The sequence below is a fragment of the Grus americana genome, chromosome 2 (assembly GCF_028858705.1).
Source record: "Grus americana isolate bGruAme1 chromosome 2, bGruAme1.mat, whole genome shotgun sequence".
Classification (NCBI taxonomy): Eukaryota; Metazoa; Chordata; class Aves; order Gruiformes; family Gruidae; genus Grus; species Grus americana.
In genome coordinates, this window is record NC_072853.1 from 131,389,796 (window position 1) to 131,402,229 (window position 12,434).

The window sequence follows — 12,434 nt, forward strand, 5'->3', positions numbered from 1 at the left end:
CATAGAGATACACTGTGCTTTTTAACGCTCATTGCTTCCCTAGCGCTTCTGCCACCAGCAAATGCTCCTGTGGTGCCAAGCTCTCTCTACAGCCCAGAGAAAAGTTAGCACTTGTGCATGGCCCACCACGGTCACAACCCCAAATGTGCTCAGTGTCTCAAAGCTGCTGGTTGTTTCAGTGGGTGGTAGTGGAGGAGGAAGGAGAGGAGTACATACATGAGGGTGTACTCTCAATTATCTGTTTAGCAAGTCACCTCCAGGTGTAAAAATATCTCAGAGCTGCCAAACAGCTATATATCTTCAGTGACCCTCTTCCAACCCCCAACCCACTTCACTGATTCCTTTCAAACTTTCATAAAGATCAAAATGAATATATGCCATTTCCTGGGAGGAACCTTTGCACACGCTTCATCTCTTAAACATGCTAAAAATCCCAACTGACAGCTGTATTAGTGCAAATGATGAGAAGCACGGGGAAGAGGTGAATCTCAAGGCAGAAAGAACAAAGTTATGGGGAACTGCTGCAGCTGTACTCAAACAGAGATCAGCTCGGAGCCAGTGTTCTCTGCTCTCGTTATTTAAAGGCTCACCTTGCCTTCTCTACCCACATCTCAATGGGAGTTACCACTGATTGAGAGCATCAGTTGAGCAAACAGGAACCCCAAACTCATCTACAGCATTTTTTACATAGCTAAGGCAAATTTCACTGAAAGATGGAAATCATGTTAGCTGCTATTTGCTAAGAAAGTCCCCCAAAACAGCGTTACTGGGGTGTGCTGAACTGAACGGTGTGCTCCAGAAATGCCCCATGGCAATGGCAGAAGCACTACAGGTAGCGGCTGCTGGAGATTTCACTGACACTTAGATGCCAACATAGGCCAGCAAAGGTTTCCAGCAGCGTGCAAGGGGAAGAAGTGATAGCTAGTGAAAGCCATCGTGCACTCATGTGCAACTGCAGATACATGGGAAAATTTCTCTTCCTACGCATGCATGAATGCACACTAAGAGAGACAGCAAAAAAGGGGAGGCCTTGAAAAAAGGTTATTTTATTCTTGCAACAAAGTGTATATTGTCATCGCAATTTCCAGTCACTATCTGTGCCCACTCCCTCCCTTTTAAGTACTGGTTCGAGCATGAACCTGCAGCTAATTTTGAGGTTGGAGTTCATTTGTTTTCACATCAATGCAATTAATTTCCACTGGAAAATGCATCTCAGGCATTCAATCAAAATAGGCCTAAAATAATTCTGAAAAGCTCATCTGTCTCCAATCTATATAATGTTTTAAAAATTGGATGCATGCCCTGCAATAACATTGCACTCCACAAAGCTTAAAGCTCTAAACTTGAGGGTATCAGTTACACTGAAACTGTAGTAAATTAAAACATCCAGTTTCTGGTTTGCATTGATTTATAAATATCGACAAAACTACTATTGCAGTCATTACCACTTTGGGTGCTCTGATTTGAATTTTCAACAGTTCAGGGTTATTTTCATTCTTATTGTGGCTACAGTAGCCTTTCAAGTTATAGATCAAACTCCAGATAACATGTAAATCTTAAATCTTAGTTTTAAAAATATGCATACAAACCAGTCAATACTTATAATAAAAAGCAGCAAGTCTATGTGGTCAGTAACATCAGATACCGAGCACATTTTTTTTAGACTCTCCAGCTTAAAGCAGAAAGGATACTTACTATTGCAAAATGTTTTAAATAGAAGCAAGTGGAAATGGGATAAAATATGAAACAGTGACTATGTCTAGGTTTTTTACTGGGAATTTGCTGTTCTCTTTTGAACTGTCCTTTGGAATGAGAGAATCAGAAGCGTATTCAAAACTTTTCTCCTAAAGAGCTTTGCACATTAGTCTACCTGGAGACCTTCAAAATGTACTTGTTTATGAGCAAAATATCGCTGAGGAAATATAAACCTGAAAAATAAAGAGAGCTCATGAGCTGTAACCCAGTTAACACAATAATTTGAGAAAACAATAAGAAAAGCATGAACATATCAACAGCAATAGAGCCAATTCTCAATGGTGTACAGCACACAGCTTTGCCAAAGACAATGGATTTAAACCAACTGGGAATCTCACTCATGTGCACACATGCACGCACACTCCATAAACGCACAGTATATGACATGCATTACATCTAGCTGTAAAACAAGCTTTCACAGTGATCTATGTCTTGTGCTTCAAAAGAAAACAAAAATCCCTACCTTACACCTTGACATCTGGGGACTACTACCGAGTAATTTCTCCTGACCCCTGGTGGTGATTAGCTTATGAAGTGAAGCGGGAGGATCGCCATAATATTCACAGCATTTCTCCTGAAAGCACTGGCCAAATTCTACCCCTGCTGCTCTTCTTGATACCGTCACTGAAGCCAATATGTTGATCTGCAATCCAGCTTTCCACTATTCTTTGCATTCATCATATTTGCCTTGTGCAGCACGTACAGTACAGTTGAGAAAGACAAGGAGAGGCTGATCCTACTGTGGCAGATGTTCTCTAGGGCGTGATGCTCTAGCCATTGAAGTTCAGCAGAGTGCCGCTAATGCAGTTATTTAGAACAGAATCGAACTCATAAAAATGTAGGGCACCTATGAAGATATTTTCCTAAATTATATCCCGAAATACTGACTTATGCATGTTAATTACACTAAGAAAAAAAGTTTATTTTACATCTTACCTTCCAATTTGTACTGATGTTTCTGGTTTAGTGTTTCACAGCTGTTTGGGTTTTTTAATTTTGTTTTTGCCTTGAGAGACATGTTGTCTTAAAGAGGAAACATTCTCCCAAACCAGAACTCCGTGTTGAAGATTAAGACAGCATCCACTGCACCAGTTTAGAGTAAAGGGCTTAATAGTCAGTAGGCAGTCATGCAAGAGCTCAGGTCATCCTGTCAAGTTCCAAGAGTCTGCAGTATGAACTAACACACTGTTAATTTATTTTTTTTTCTGATTATTTATTTCATGTCTTTAACATGAACTCTAAGTGTTCATGCATACGCCATTAATAGTGCTGGTTTGCACTGTTTCTTTTTTCCTCCACTTTCCCTATGAGACCCACCACTGAAACAGTGCTTTAGCTAGAAAGCTGCCATGCCAGGGGAAGTAATATAGCAGCATTATGATCAGCAGAGTCAAAAACTGAATTAGGTGAATTTTGAAACTCTGAGGATACTGGATAACTTTAAGATTTTGCACCTCACAGTTTTCAGCATTACAATTCAGCAAGAAGGAATCATCTTTGCATAAAACAGTTTAAAAAAAACAGGCTGACCAGGCTAGAAGGACCTCTCTAGCTGCATTTGCATGGTTGAAGTGATGCCACTCATCTAGGCATGGCCCAAGTCTCCCGTAGACACGCAAGTCTCAAAACAGCCCTTCCAGGAACATGAGCATCGTTTCAACTTGCACTGACCACCCAAGGCTGCAAAACCGAATCGCTTTTCAGTGAAGTGCCACTATAGCCATTGGAATCAATGGCGGCGTTTGCACTAAGAGTTTCCACATTTAAACTGTGGGAACGGGTACCCTGGAGTTGTCAGGGGAAGGCGTCTGACAATGTAATTTGTTTCTCCTGCTGGCCTGACAAAGTCAGAGCATGCTGACATTCCAGAAACATTAGTTGGTTTGGGTTTTTTTTTTTTTTTCCGCTTTATTTTTTTAAACTGTTTGCTTGGAGCTGTTGGGAGGGCAGAGGAAAAGGATTGTCAGCTTAGGAAGGGGAAGAGGCAGAAGAGGGAGAATGAAAAGGAGAAGATGTGTCCTTTTCTACATGTCTCCTATAAAATAAGCAAAGTGTTTGTCACACACATACCTCGAGACACGCCGATACAGTGCAGGTGAATGTGTAAAAAAATGTTAACTTTACCTAAACAACAAAGTGGCAGCTCCACTCGGTTTACAATAACATCAGATCTATTTGATTTGGCCCACAGGGAGCCAGACATTTGACTGATCTGGTTAAAATATCTCAACAGTCACATAAATAGGCCCAGTCAAAGCCTATTGCATCACCTGCATTTATTTTATACTGCTAATTTTTAGCAATGGAAGAAAGATACAGATCTGTGCTCTATACACTTGCCATCTCCAACAGTATGATCTCAGCTCAGAGAGCAGCAGGAATTTGCACAGCAGTGAGTATGGCTGATTTCCAGGGGTCGGAAGCCACGGCTTACTCACCCCGCACTGCGTTTTCTGTTGTTGTTCTGTTTCTTTTTTTTTTTAACAGAAAAGGCAAATATGATGAATGTAAAGAATAGTGGCAAAGTCAGATTGCAGGTCAGCATGTTTTTGGTTTTTTCCCCCCCGGTATCTCTATTTTGTGAAGCATGGATTTAGCCCTGGTATTAGCCTACCAGATAACAAGTCCTTAAAATGGCTTATACATAAAATTTGATGAGAAACTGAGTTTTTAGGAATAACGATTCAGATGCATACCTTTTAGACCAACACGGAAATCTGCCTTTATCTCTTTCTCTATAGCAACAAACCATCTGAATCAACAACATTACACCTCGTATAAATCTGGCCCGGTCTATGTAGGATACGTAACAAAGGTAATCTGGGCTTAAGAGAAGAAAATGCAGCAGTATATACGCAAGACACTTTGCATTTGGCAGACACATACAACCAGCTGTTTGTTCTTTAGCTTGTGGCTACACATCTACTGGGACGTCCCCCACCCCTGTAAACCTTGCTTAGCTCCTGGTCTTATTTCCACTGTAGATTTAACCCTAAGCCATGGATAAGCGTAGCGTTTGGGGTTTAAAGTTAAGTGTCATTTAGTATCATTTCTGACATCTCCATACATTATAATGAGCTACGTTTTCACAGGGGACTTGGGATCTGATTTTAATTTGTGGTAGGGTTATGGTCACAATAAATGTCTATTTCAGATATTCACGAGAAGTCTGTAACACAAATGGAAATAGAAAGTGGCTGTTTTCTTGTAGTTTCAAAGCCATGTATGTAAAACACACAATACAGATCTGTTCCACATGGAAACTCGTTATCGATCCACCATTGCGCCCTGGCTCCTGCCCTGGCAGCAGGCACCCGGGCCCGTGCCGAACAGTCTCAGCAGGTTTTACCATAAAAGCAGCTTGCATAATAAAAGAACAGGTTATGAAATCATTAGCACTTCAGCTGAGGCTGCCACAGGGATGCCCCTCTGTGTTCATTGTGAAACGTTTCTTTGGCAGCTGCATCCTAGAAGCATATTTGGATGTTGTTGCTTCAGTATCACCACACAGAGTGCAACGTAAATCAGTATTTTCACGTTGCGAACTTGAGGGGGGGTGGGTGGAAGTCTCTCTGGTCCACCTCTAGGCTAATTCTCCCCATTTACACATGCCTAATTCTAGGCATGAAGACCTCTAGGAAGCCTAGATGGCTACAATCACACTCCCAGCCCTACACAGCCAGCGCTGCCAAGGATCTGGGCCATGCCTAGAGCGGCTGGAAGAGACTTCAGCTTTGTCAACCACCCCACGTTCCAGCTCCCCTCGCCCCGCGGGCAGCCACTGCTAGCGGTGCTTCAGAGCAGCCCAAACGCAGCTGAGGGCCGCTCTCGCCTTGGCTGCAGTCCTGGCTTGGGTACAACACACAGCCCGTTGGCACTTTCTCCTCCGTAAATGCAAGCTCAGGTGAATCTGTGTCAGTTCAAGCAGCTGAAGCTAAACTTGCTTGCCCTTCCATAGGAGAATCCGTGTCCCCAACAGAAAGAAACAAAATCCACCACTGGTCACTGAGCAAAGCATCTAGGGCCCTTTGGATGTTCCTTATTCCAACCTTGAGACCTTTCTTGTAAAGTTCAGAAATATTTGTGAACTTTGCCCTCACAAATGAGCAAGGTAGGACAACCATGATCTGGTTCGAAGACAATGGGTGGCCCTAAATATCTAAGAATCCAAAACTAAGCAAAGGCAAAGTTGTGCAACTTGAAGGAAAGCACCTGCGCCAAGTGGGGAGGGGACCTTGTTGGAGGCAGTGAAATTTTACTGACTTGAGTCAGCCAGGGATCTGGTCCACTGGTATTTGCAAAACTGAATTCAGTCACTTTTACCACCTGCATGAGACAGAGCACCCAAAGAAAGGACCCGTGTCAGGTTCCTGAGCATTAAGTAAAGCTAGCTTGTGTTGCTGGCTTTCTGAATCAATGCACTGGGTCATGATTTAAGTAATGGAGGTGCTGGGGCTTTTTAAAGCAGTGTAAGTAAACAGCTAAGCTTGATGTGATATAAAAAGCACCACAACAGAAAGGAGAACTTAATGTAGTAATGAAAATCACTTACTCTTAATCATCCCTGAGACAGTGTTTTTACAACGCTATTTGATTTATTCAACTAGCAAACATGCCTCCTTTGACTTTTCTAATAACAGGCCATCTTAGCCATGCTTGTTGGGATTTGAGTTTGGTGTTTTTTAATCATCATCCCAAGTGTATTATTTAAATGTCTTTGATGCCTTTTCTTTAAAAGAATTTGTTAAGGAGTAAATCATATTTATTTGCAAAGAAGACTGGGGGGAAAAAAAGTTTGCAAAAATAAGAAGTTTGGTCACAGGTGTGTAACCAATGTTGCACATTTCTAGAGCACGTTATTGCTTAAAGACTTACTGAAGCCCACATTCATTGCTGCTGACAAGCATGCCGCTTGGTGTACGAGATTGTATGAAACGTATTGCTGTGTGATTTACGGTGGTGCCCTTACACTAAATAGGAAGGACTGTAAACTACCTGTGCTCTGCCGAGCAGCTCCACGCTTCCTCTTGCATGGAAGGGCCTCAGTTTTTGGAAAAGCTGGACAATTTCTCAAGTGAGTACACTCTTGTGACACTGAGGCTAGCCAGACCACAAACTATTTTATTATGTTGTGCAAAAACCTATGTGCAAAAAAACTCTCTTTAATTAAGATAGAGCAACCAGCACTGCGGTTGTAATTACCTTGGACTGCTTTACCCACGGGCATAATGAAATAAAATTGGGCCCTCTATATTTTTGTTTTTAAACTAAGTAAACCCAAATTAATTTATTCAACTCAAACCAGACAGGTTTCTCTTTAAAAGGAAGGCATATATGGTTGGAGGGGCTGGGGCAGGAGGCAGAGTGACATGCAATGATGACTGTGAACTGCAAACTCCTGGCAAAACATTTGGCTTGCCGTTGGTCCGTGGCCAGTATTTTCCTTTGTTAATGAATCCCACATCTTTTCTAAGTTAAGTATTTTTTCTTCTCCCCCCTCATTTTATTTGAAACATATTTTAAATATTTTTGTTTTTATGACATCGTGGAATATGATACAGCCCCCTCCTAACCCCGAATATGGGAAAATCAATTAAAATTTTGACATTAGGAGCTATGATATAAACATATGGTTCAACTGTTCGGACTTCTTTTTTTTTTTAAGCAACATATCAAGGATCGGCGCAAAGAGAAATAACCAAACGAGAACCCTATGTTACTGGATAAAAATTAGAGCAATTGAAAGTGCATCACAGCCAGAATGAACCTTGCTACTCACCAAATACAAAAACCTCTGCAAATTTGGCAGGTTTTGACAGCCTTCCTCTTAGACTTCGGATTACATATTTTTCATTTGTGTTCTTTTCTGAGGATAACGTCCATTAAAAAAAGACATCCCTAATGATGTGTTTAATATTTAATACATTTTGTCTCACCCAAAGGACCTTCATTTTATGACTTAAAGAATGCAACCTTAAAATGGAGTTTTATGGGCTTCCTCATTAACTTCTGACTCTTCCCTGAACAAAACAGACGAAGTAATAATTGAGGATTTTCCCATCAGAACAGAAACATGATTTTTAAATGCAATGAACATTTTGGGCACCCAGTGGTACCTGCCCTACTGACCACCAGTCCTTAGGACTACATGACAACAAAAATCCTTCCAGCTCCCTTTGGTATTTCAAATCATCAAAAAAACAGGCAAAATTGTAAGTCACTGCAGCTCCAGGGAACACAGGCACCAAACAGAAGATTTAACTCTTCAGCTCACTATGCACAAGGTTCCCACTGAAATGAAAAGAAGCTCTTTCCGAGAGGTCTTGCGAGATTGGAAACGGTGTTACAGGCAGCTTAAAGCGGAGAGTTATTTTTAACTTGTCACTGGCGAGAAAACAAGTTTTTTCAATCATCTTCTATGGACATCTAGTCTCCAATCCTGCAAGCATCTAGCTACATGAATTTACATGCCCTCCTTTAATATTCTCGAGTCTTACAAACCTTGCAAGATTTCTTCAGCCACGGTAACTCGTAGCTAGCTCTACCGATGGGCAGAGATGACAGAAGTACAGCACAGTGCACTGCTGGCCCTCCAACCCACACTGGGTGAGGACAAAGATACACTGGAAAAAAATGAAGTTGCAAAAGCCTTTTCTGCACTAACCCCCTTACTTTTCATAGCGTGAATGGTGTCGGGCTCATGTTAGAAAGGACAAAAAGCTTTTTCTAGAGGCTCCTGATACCAACTTAAACTCCAAAGTTACATGATAGAGACTTCAACTATCTATAGAGTATGTGCGAATTGCATGTACTCTCTATGGCATTGAATTCACTTGGATTGTAACAGACCTGAGTTATGCAGAAAATTGCAGCCAAGCTCAAACACTAGAGCTGGATTTTTTTTTCCCCAGTCAAACAGAAAATCCACCAGAAGCAGCACTTCCAGGTTTACCAAAAGTCCTAAATTTACTAATAAATTATATTTAATAAATCTCATAAGTGGAGAAGAATAGACATTTGGCAAAACAGAGTGTTTTAACATTTCTAAATGTTCCAGTTTGAAATGCCGTATTAATTTGGAAATTTACCTAGCTCATTTCAAAGAGTTAATTTTTTGGTAAACCTGGATTTTTTTCTCTCTTTTTTATTTGCACAGAGTAATTAAAAAATTAAGTGATATTGAGTTAACCTACATTATTATTTTTTATTTCTGTCACTAAGTCAACAACTTTGTTATTGACATAGAACTAGTTACCGCTACAGCTCACCTGCCACAAAAAACACAAATGATACAAAAGAAACCTTTAATCTGTCAGGTTTTCTTCACTTCCTGTTCTATTAAAAACAGCCTAATCTTCCAACTCATTCCTCTCTTTTATGTCTTCTCCCCTAGATTTTTCCTAACTGATTTTAACAGCTAGTTAGAAAACTGAACATCAATGTTGATGTATTAATGAAAAACAAAACTAACACTGATATTTTCAAAACTATCTTACTTAAAGACTGAAGGTTCGTTAATAAATTAACTGGGTAGGAATGCTGTTTTCAAGGCAAAGGGAAAATAATAGTATATTCTTCAGGAAAGTCTGGGACTTTTTGTTTTGCTTTCCAAGGGGATTAGCTCTTCCAGCCAGGAAGTTTTTACCACACGTCCAGATTCAGTGATTCGTTCCCGGTCCGACAGTGGTACAAAAATCATCTTTGACATTTACCAAAGCATCAGGCACAGCACTTTAAAAGGACAAAGCTTGTCTTGATCACAAGAAAAGAGGATACAAACAAGGTGAATGCATGACAGTAAAGAATGTGTCAGCGGCATAGTGAGAGCCAGGCTGTATGATCTAGGACTGCACTTTTTGAAACTTCATAAATATGAACAATATCCTTCTCTAAGCCTTTTAGCTCAAGATGAATAGAAGATTGAGTCAGCATCACTGCACAGGCTTTTATCAGTGAAAACTCACGGTCAGTGACTGTTCCTCAGTCTTTACATCACAGTCCATAATAAATTACTATTTTTTCAATAATAAAATAACTGAACATGCAGAAGGGCAAAGCATGGTTTTACATGTGATATTAGTGACAGCATACTGGATAGTCATTAGTTAATGGACAAATATGAACTCAGGATAAGGTATACAGGGAGTTCATTGCAAAAAAGCATTAATGTGCCATTACTTTTATAGTTGGAATAGCTTTTGCTAGCTAAGTTCCTGTAAAACATACCTTTGAGATTAAAGGCAGATTAGCAAATGGATCCCTCACATGGCGATGGACAAAGTTTGTTTCCTAGTTTTGCAAAACATGCTGAAAATTACCACAAAGTCCCAGAAGTTTTATTTGTTACAGTTTAATTCCCCTGTTTCTGTAAAAAGAAAAAGGGGGAAAAGAAAGTGGTACTTTAAACAGCTGACTGGTTGGAAATACCTCAGAGATGGATTTTCTCATAGCATTTTAGAATTGTCTTGCAATTCTTGACTATAAGCAGAAAACACAGATGCTTAGTCAAGCAGGGGAACAAGACTTCATTCAGCTGTTTATAAACTGGAAAGATATTTGGCTTCATTTTGGCTCATGTTTCAGCCAAAAACGGCTGGTTGTCAGGATTCTTGCTTTATCTTTGCATGTTTATCAGGCATCTCCCAAAACTTAGGTGACCGTCACTTACAGCGTGGTGGGAAAGCTAGGAAACAAAGCACCTTGAAGCATAATTCATTCTCTCCCCAGCAACAGCAATTCAAAGTCCACAGTTACACCTCTTACATGAGGTGCATACGTTCTTTACTTCTCAAAACAGTGGACACAAGCAGGCACAGGATATGCTTGGGATGACATTATGTTCTTATCTCACCAGTTGCTTTTCTTATTGCTTTTTCCTCATCAAAATTCTTCCTGCTTCCCCAGCCTGTACAGATAGCCGGTGCTGCCATCATCGCCCGGTGCAGGACCAGAGAACAGTTTCAGTCAGAAGGCACTTCTGAAGGTCACCTTGCCCAACCTCCTGCTCCAAGCAGGACTAAATGCAGTATCAGAGCAGGCTGCTGGGGGCCTTTTCTAGACAAAGTGTGAAAATCTCCAGCAGCGGAGACTGCAGCACCTCTCTGCAGCCTGTTGCTCTGCCGTGCCACACTCCTCCTGCGGGAGCCTTTCTGTCTTTAGGTCCCACGGGAATTTCTTTTGCTGAAACTTGTGACTGTTGTCTTTTGTCTCCACGCTGCAAAGTGGGGTAGACCCTGTCTCCTCTGTAACTACCCTATAAGTAGCTGAAGGCTGCAATTAGATCCCCCATTAGCCATCTCTTCCCAGGCTAAATAAACTGAGTTGTCCTGCTCTCTGCTTCTCCTGATACTCTCTCCCTTCAACCTAGGGAAGATGGCAGTAATGACATCTGTCCTCCGTGCAACTCACCCACCTTCCTCTGCTGCAATGCTGTCAGTCTTTGCAGCCTCACCCAGGAACATGTGCACAGTTTCGGGGTGTCCATTTGCTTGGACCTCTGTAACAGTCCAAATTTCACCCTAAACTGCCCAAGATTTTGGCTGGGTGCAGAGACTTTTTTATTTTCCCCACAGTAGAGAAGATCTTTCTAAGTCCTCTGGAGATTGTTTGGGCAAACCCAAATATCTGACCCTGAGCCAATCAGTTAATTATTATATCTAATGTTTGTCCTATTTGATAATTACTGGGCGCAAGAGACACATGCCAAGGCAGGTGTGCTGCGAAAATCCAGCGCCCCTGTGCTCAGTGCTGCACAGGGAAGCCACAGACTCATACCCTTCCTACATCCAGCTCAATCCGATGTACACTCTAAAAAGTCTTCTTAATGGAGTATTGCTTCTTTAAAACAGGCCTCTCCGAGATAAAGAACTATCTTTTAAAGGGGAAAAAAGAGACATAGCTGTGCTATCAGTCAAGAACAAGTCCCGGGCACCAGGTGAGACCAAAGTTTAAAACTCTGGAATGTAACGCGTGCGATTGCCAGAGTGTTATTGCCTGTTTTATCATTTGCTACTCTTCATGCTTTCTGGGCATTTTCCCACGGAAGTGAATCAGAAGTAACAGAACCATTTAGAAGAGACACTGGCCATCAAACAGCAAATAAACTATACAAAGCTTAATCATCTTTCAGTGTACAGCTAGTGAGAAACTGTTATTCTTTTTCAAGATCTTTTTTAAATAACAACAAGAAATACTTCTCAGCAAAAACAATTACCAATTTGGAAGGGAAAGCATTTTCTCTTGAGACAACTCCCAATTTCCCTTGAAACAACTGTTATTTGTCAAAAGCTCAAATTTTAACAATTATTGAACCTTGTTGGCAACTTTTCAATCAATCAACCACATTTCACTTTTTTAAATAGATCTTTATAAATCCATGATTTTCCAACTAAATCTATACTCTTTTTTTTTTTCTGTAATGTACATTTATTTTCTCCTATTTTCATTAATGTTTCTGGTAAGGTTTTGTACTTTTCCTGATGTATGCTGCAGCTCTTTCATAGAGCACTACAAAGTCTTGTCAAAATAGTTTAAACTAAACTAAAAATGGCTAAATTAATTACTAAAAGGGAATTGTTTGTTCATTCAACATATTACAGTATTACAATATCTACTGAATTGCAGTAGCTGCATCAAGTTTTGCCCTGAATGGAAAAAATTCTGTACTGTGCAAGAATAGC

The 12,434-nt window shown here is 40.6% G+C and overlaps 1 protein-coding gene across 10 annotated transcripts in view; it reads right to left on the reverse strand.

Annotated features, from left to right (window-relative positions):
- Nucleotides 1–12,434, reverse strand: part of CREB5 (cAMP responsive element binding protein 5) — a 261,478-nt gene that overhangs the window by 84,069 nt on the left and 164,975 nt on the right. The window lies entirely within an intron of this gene.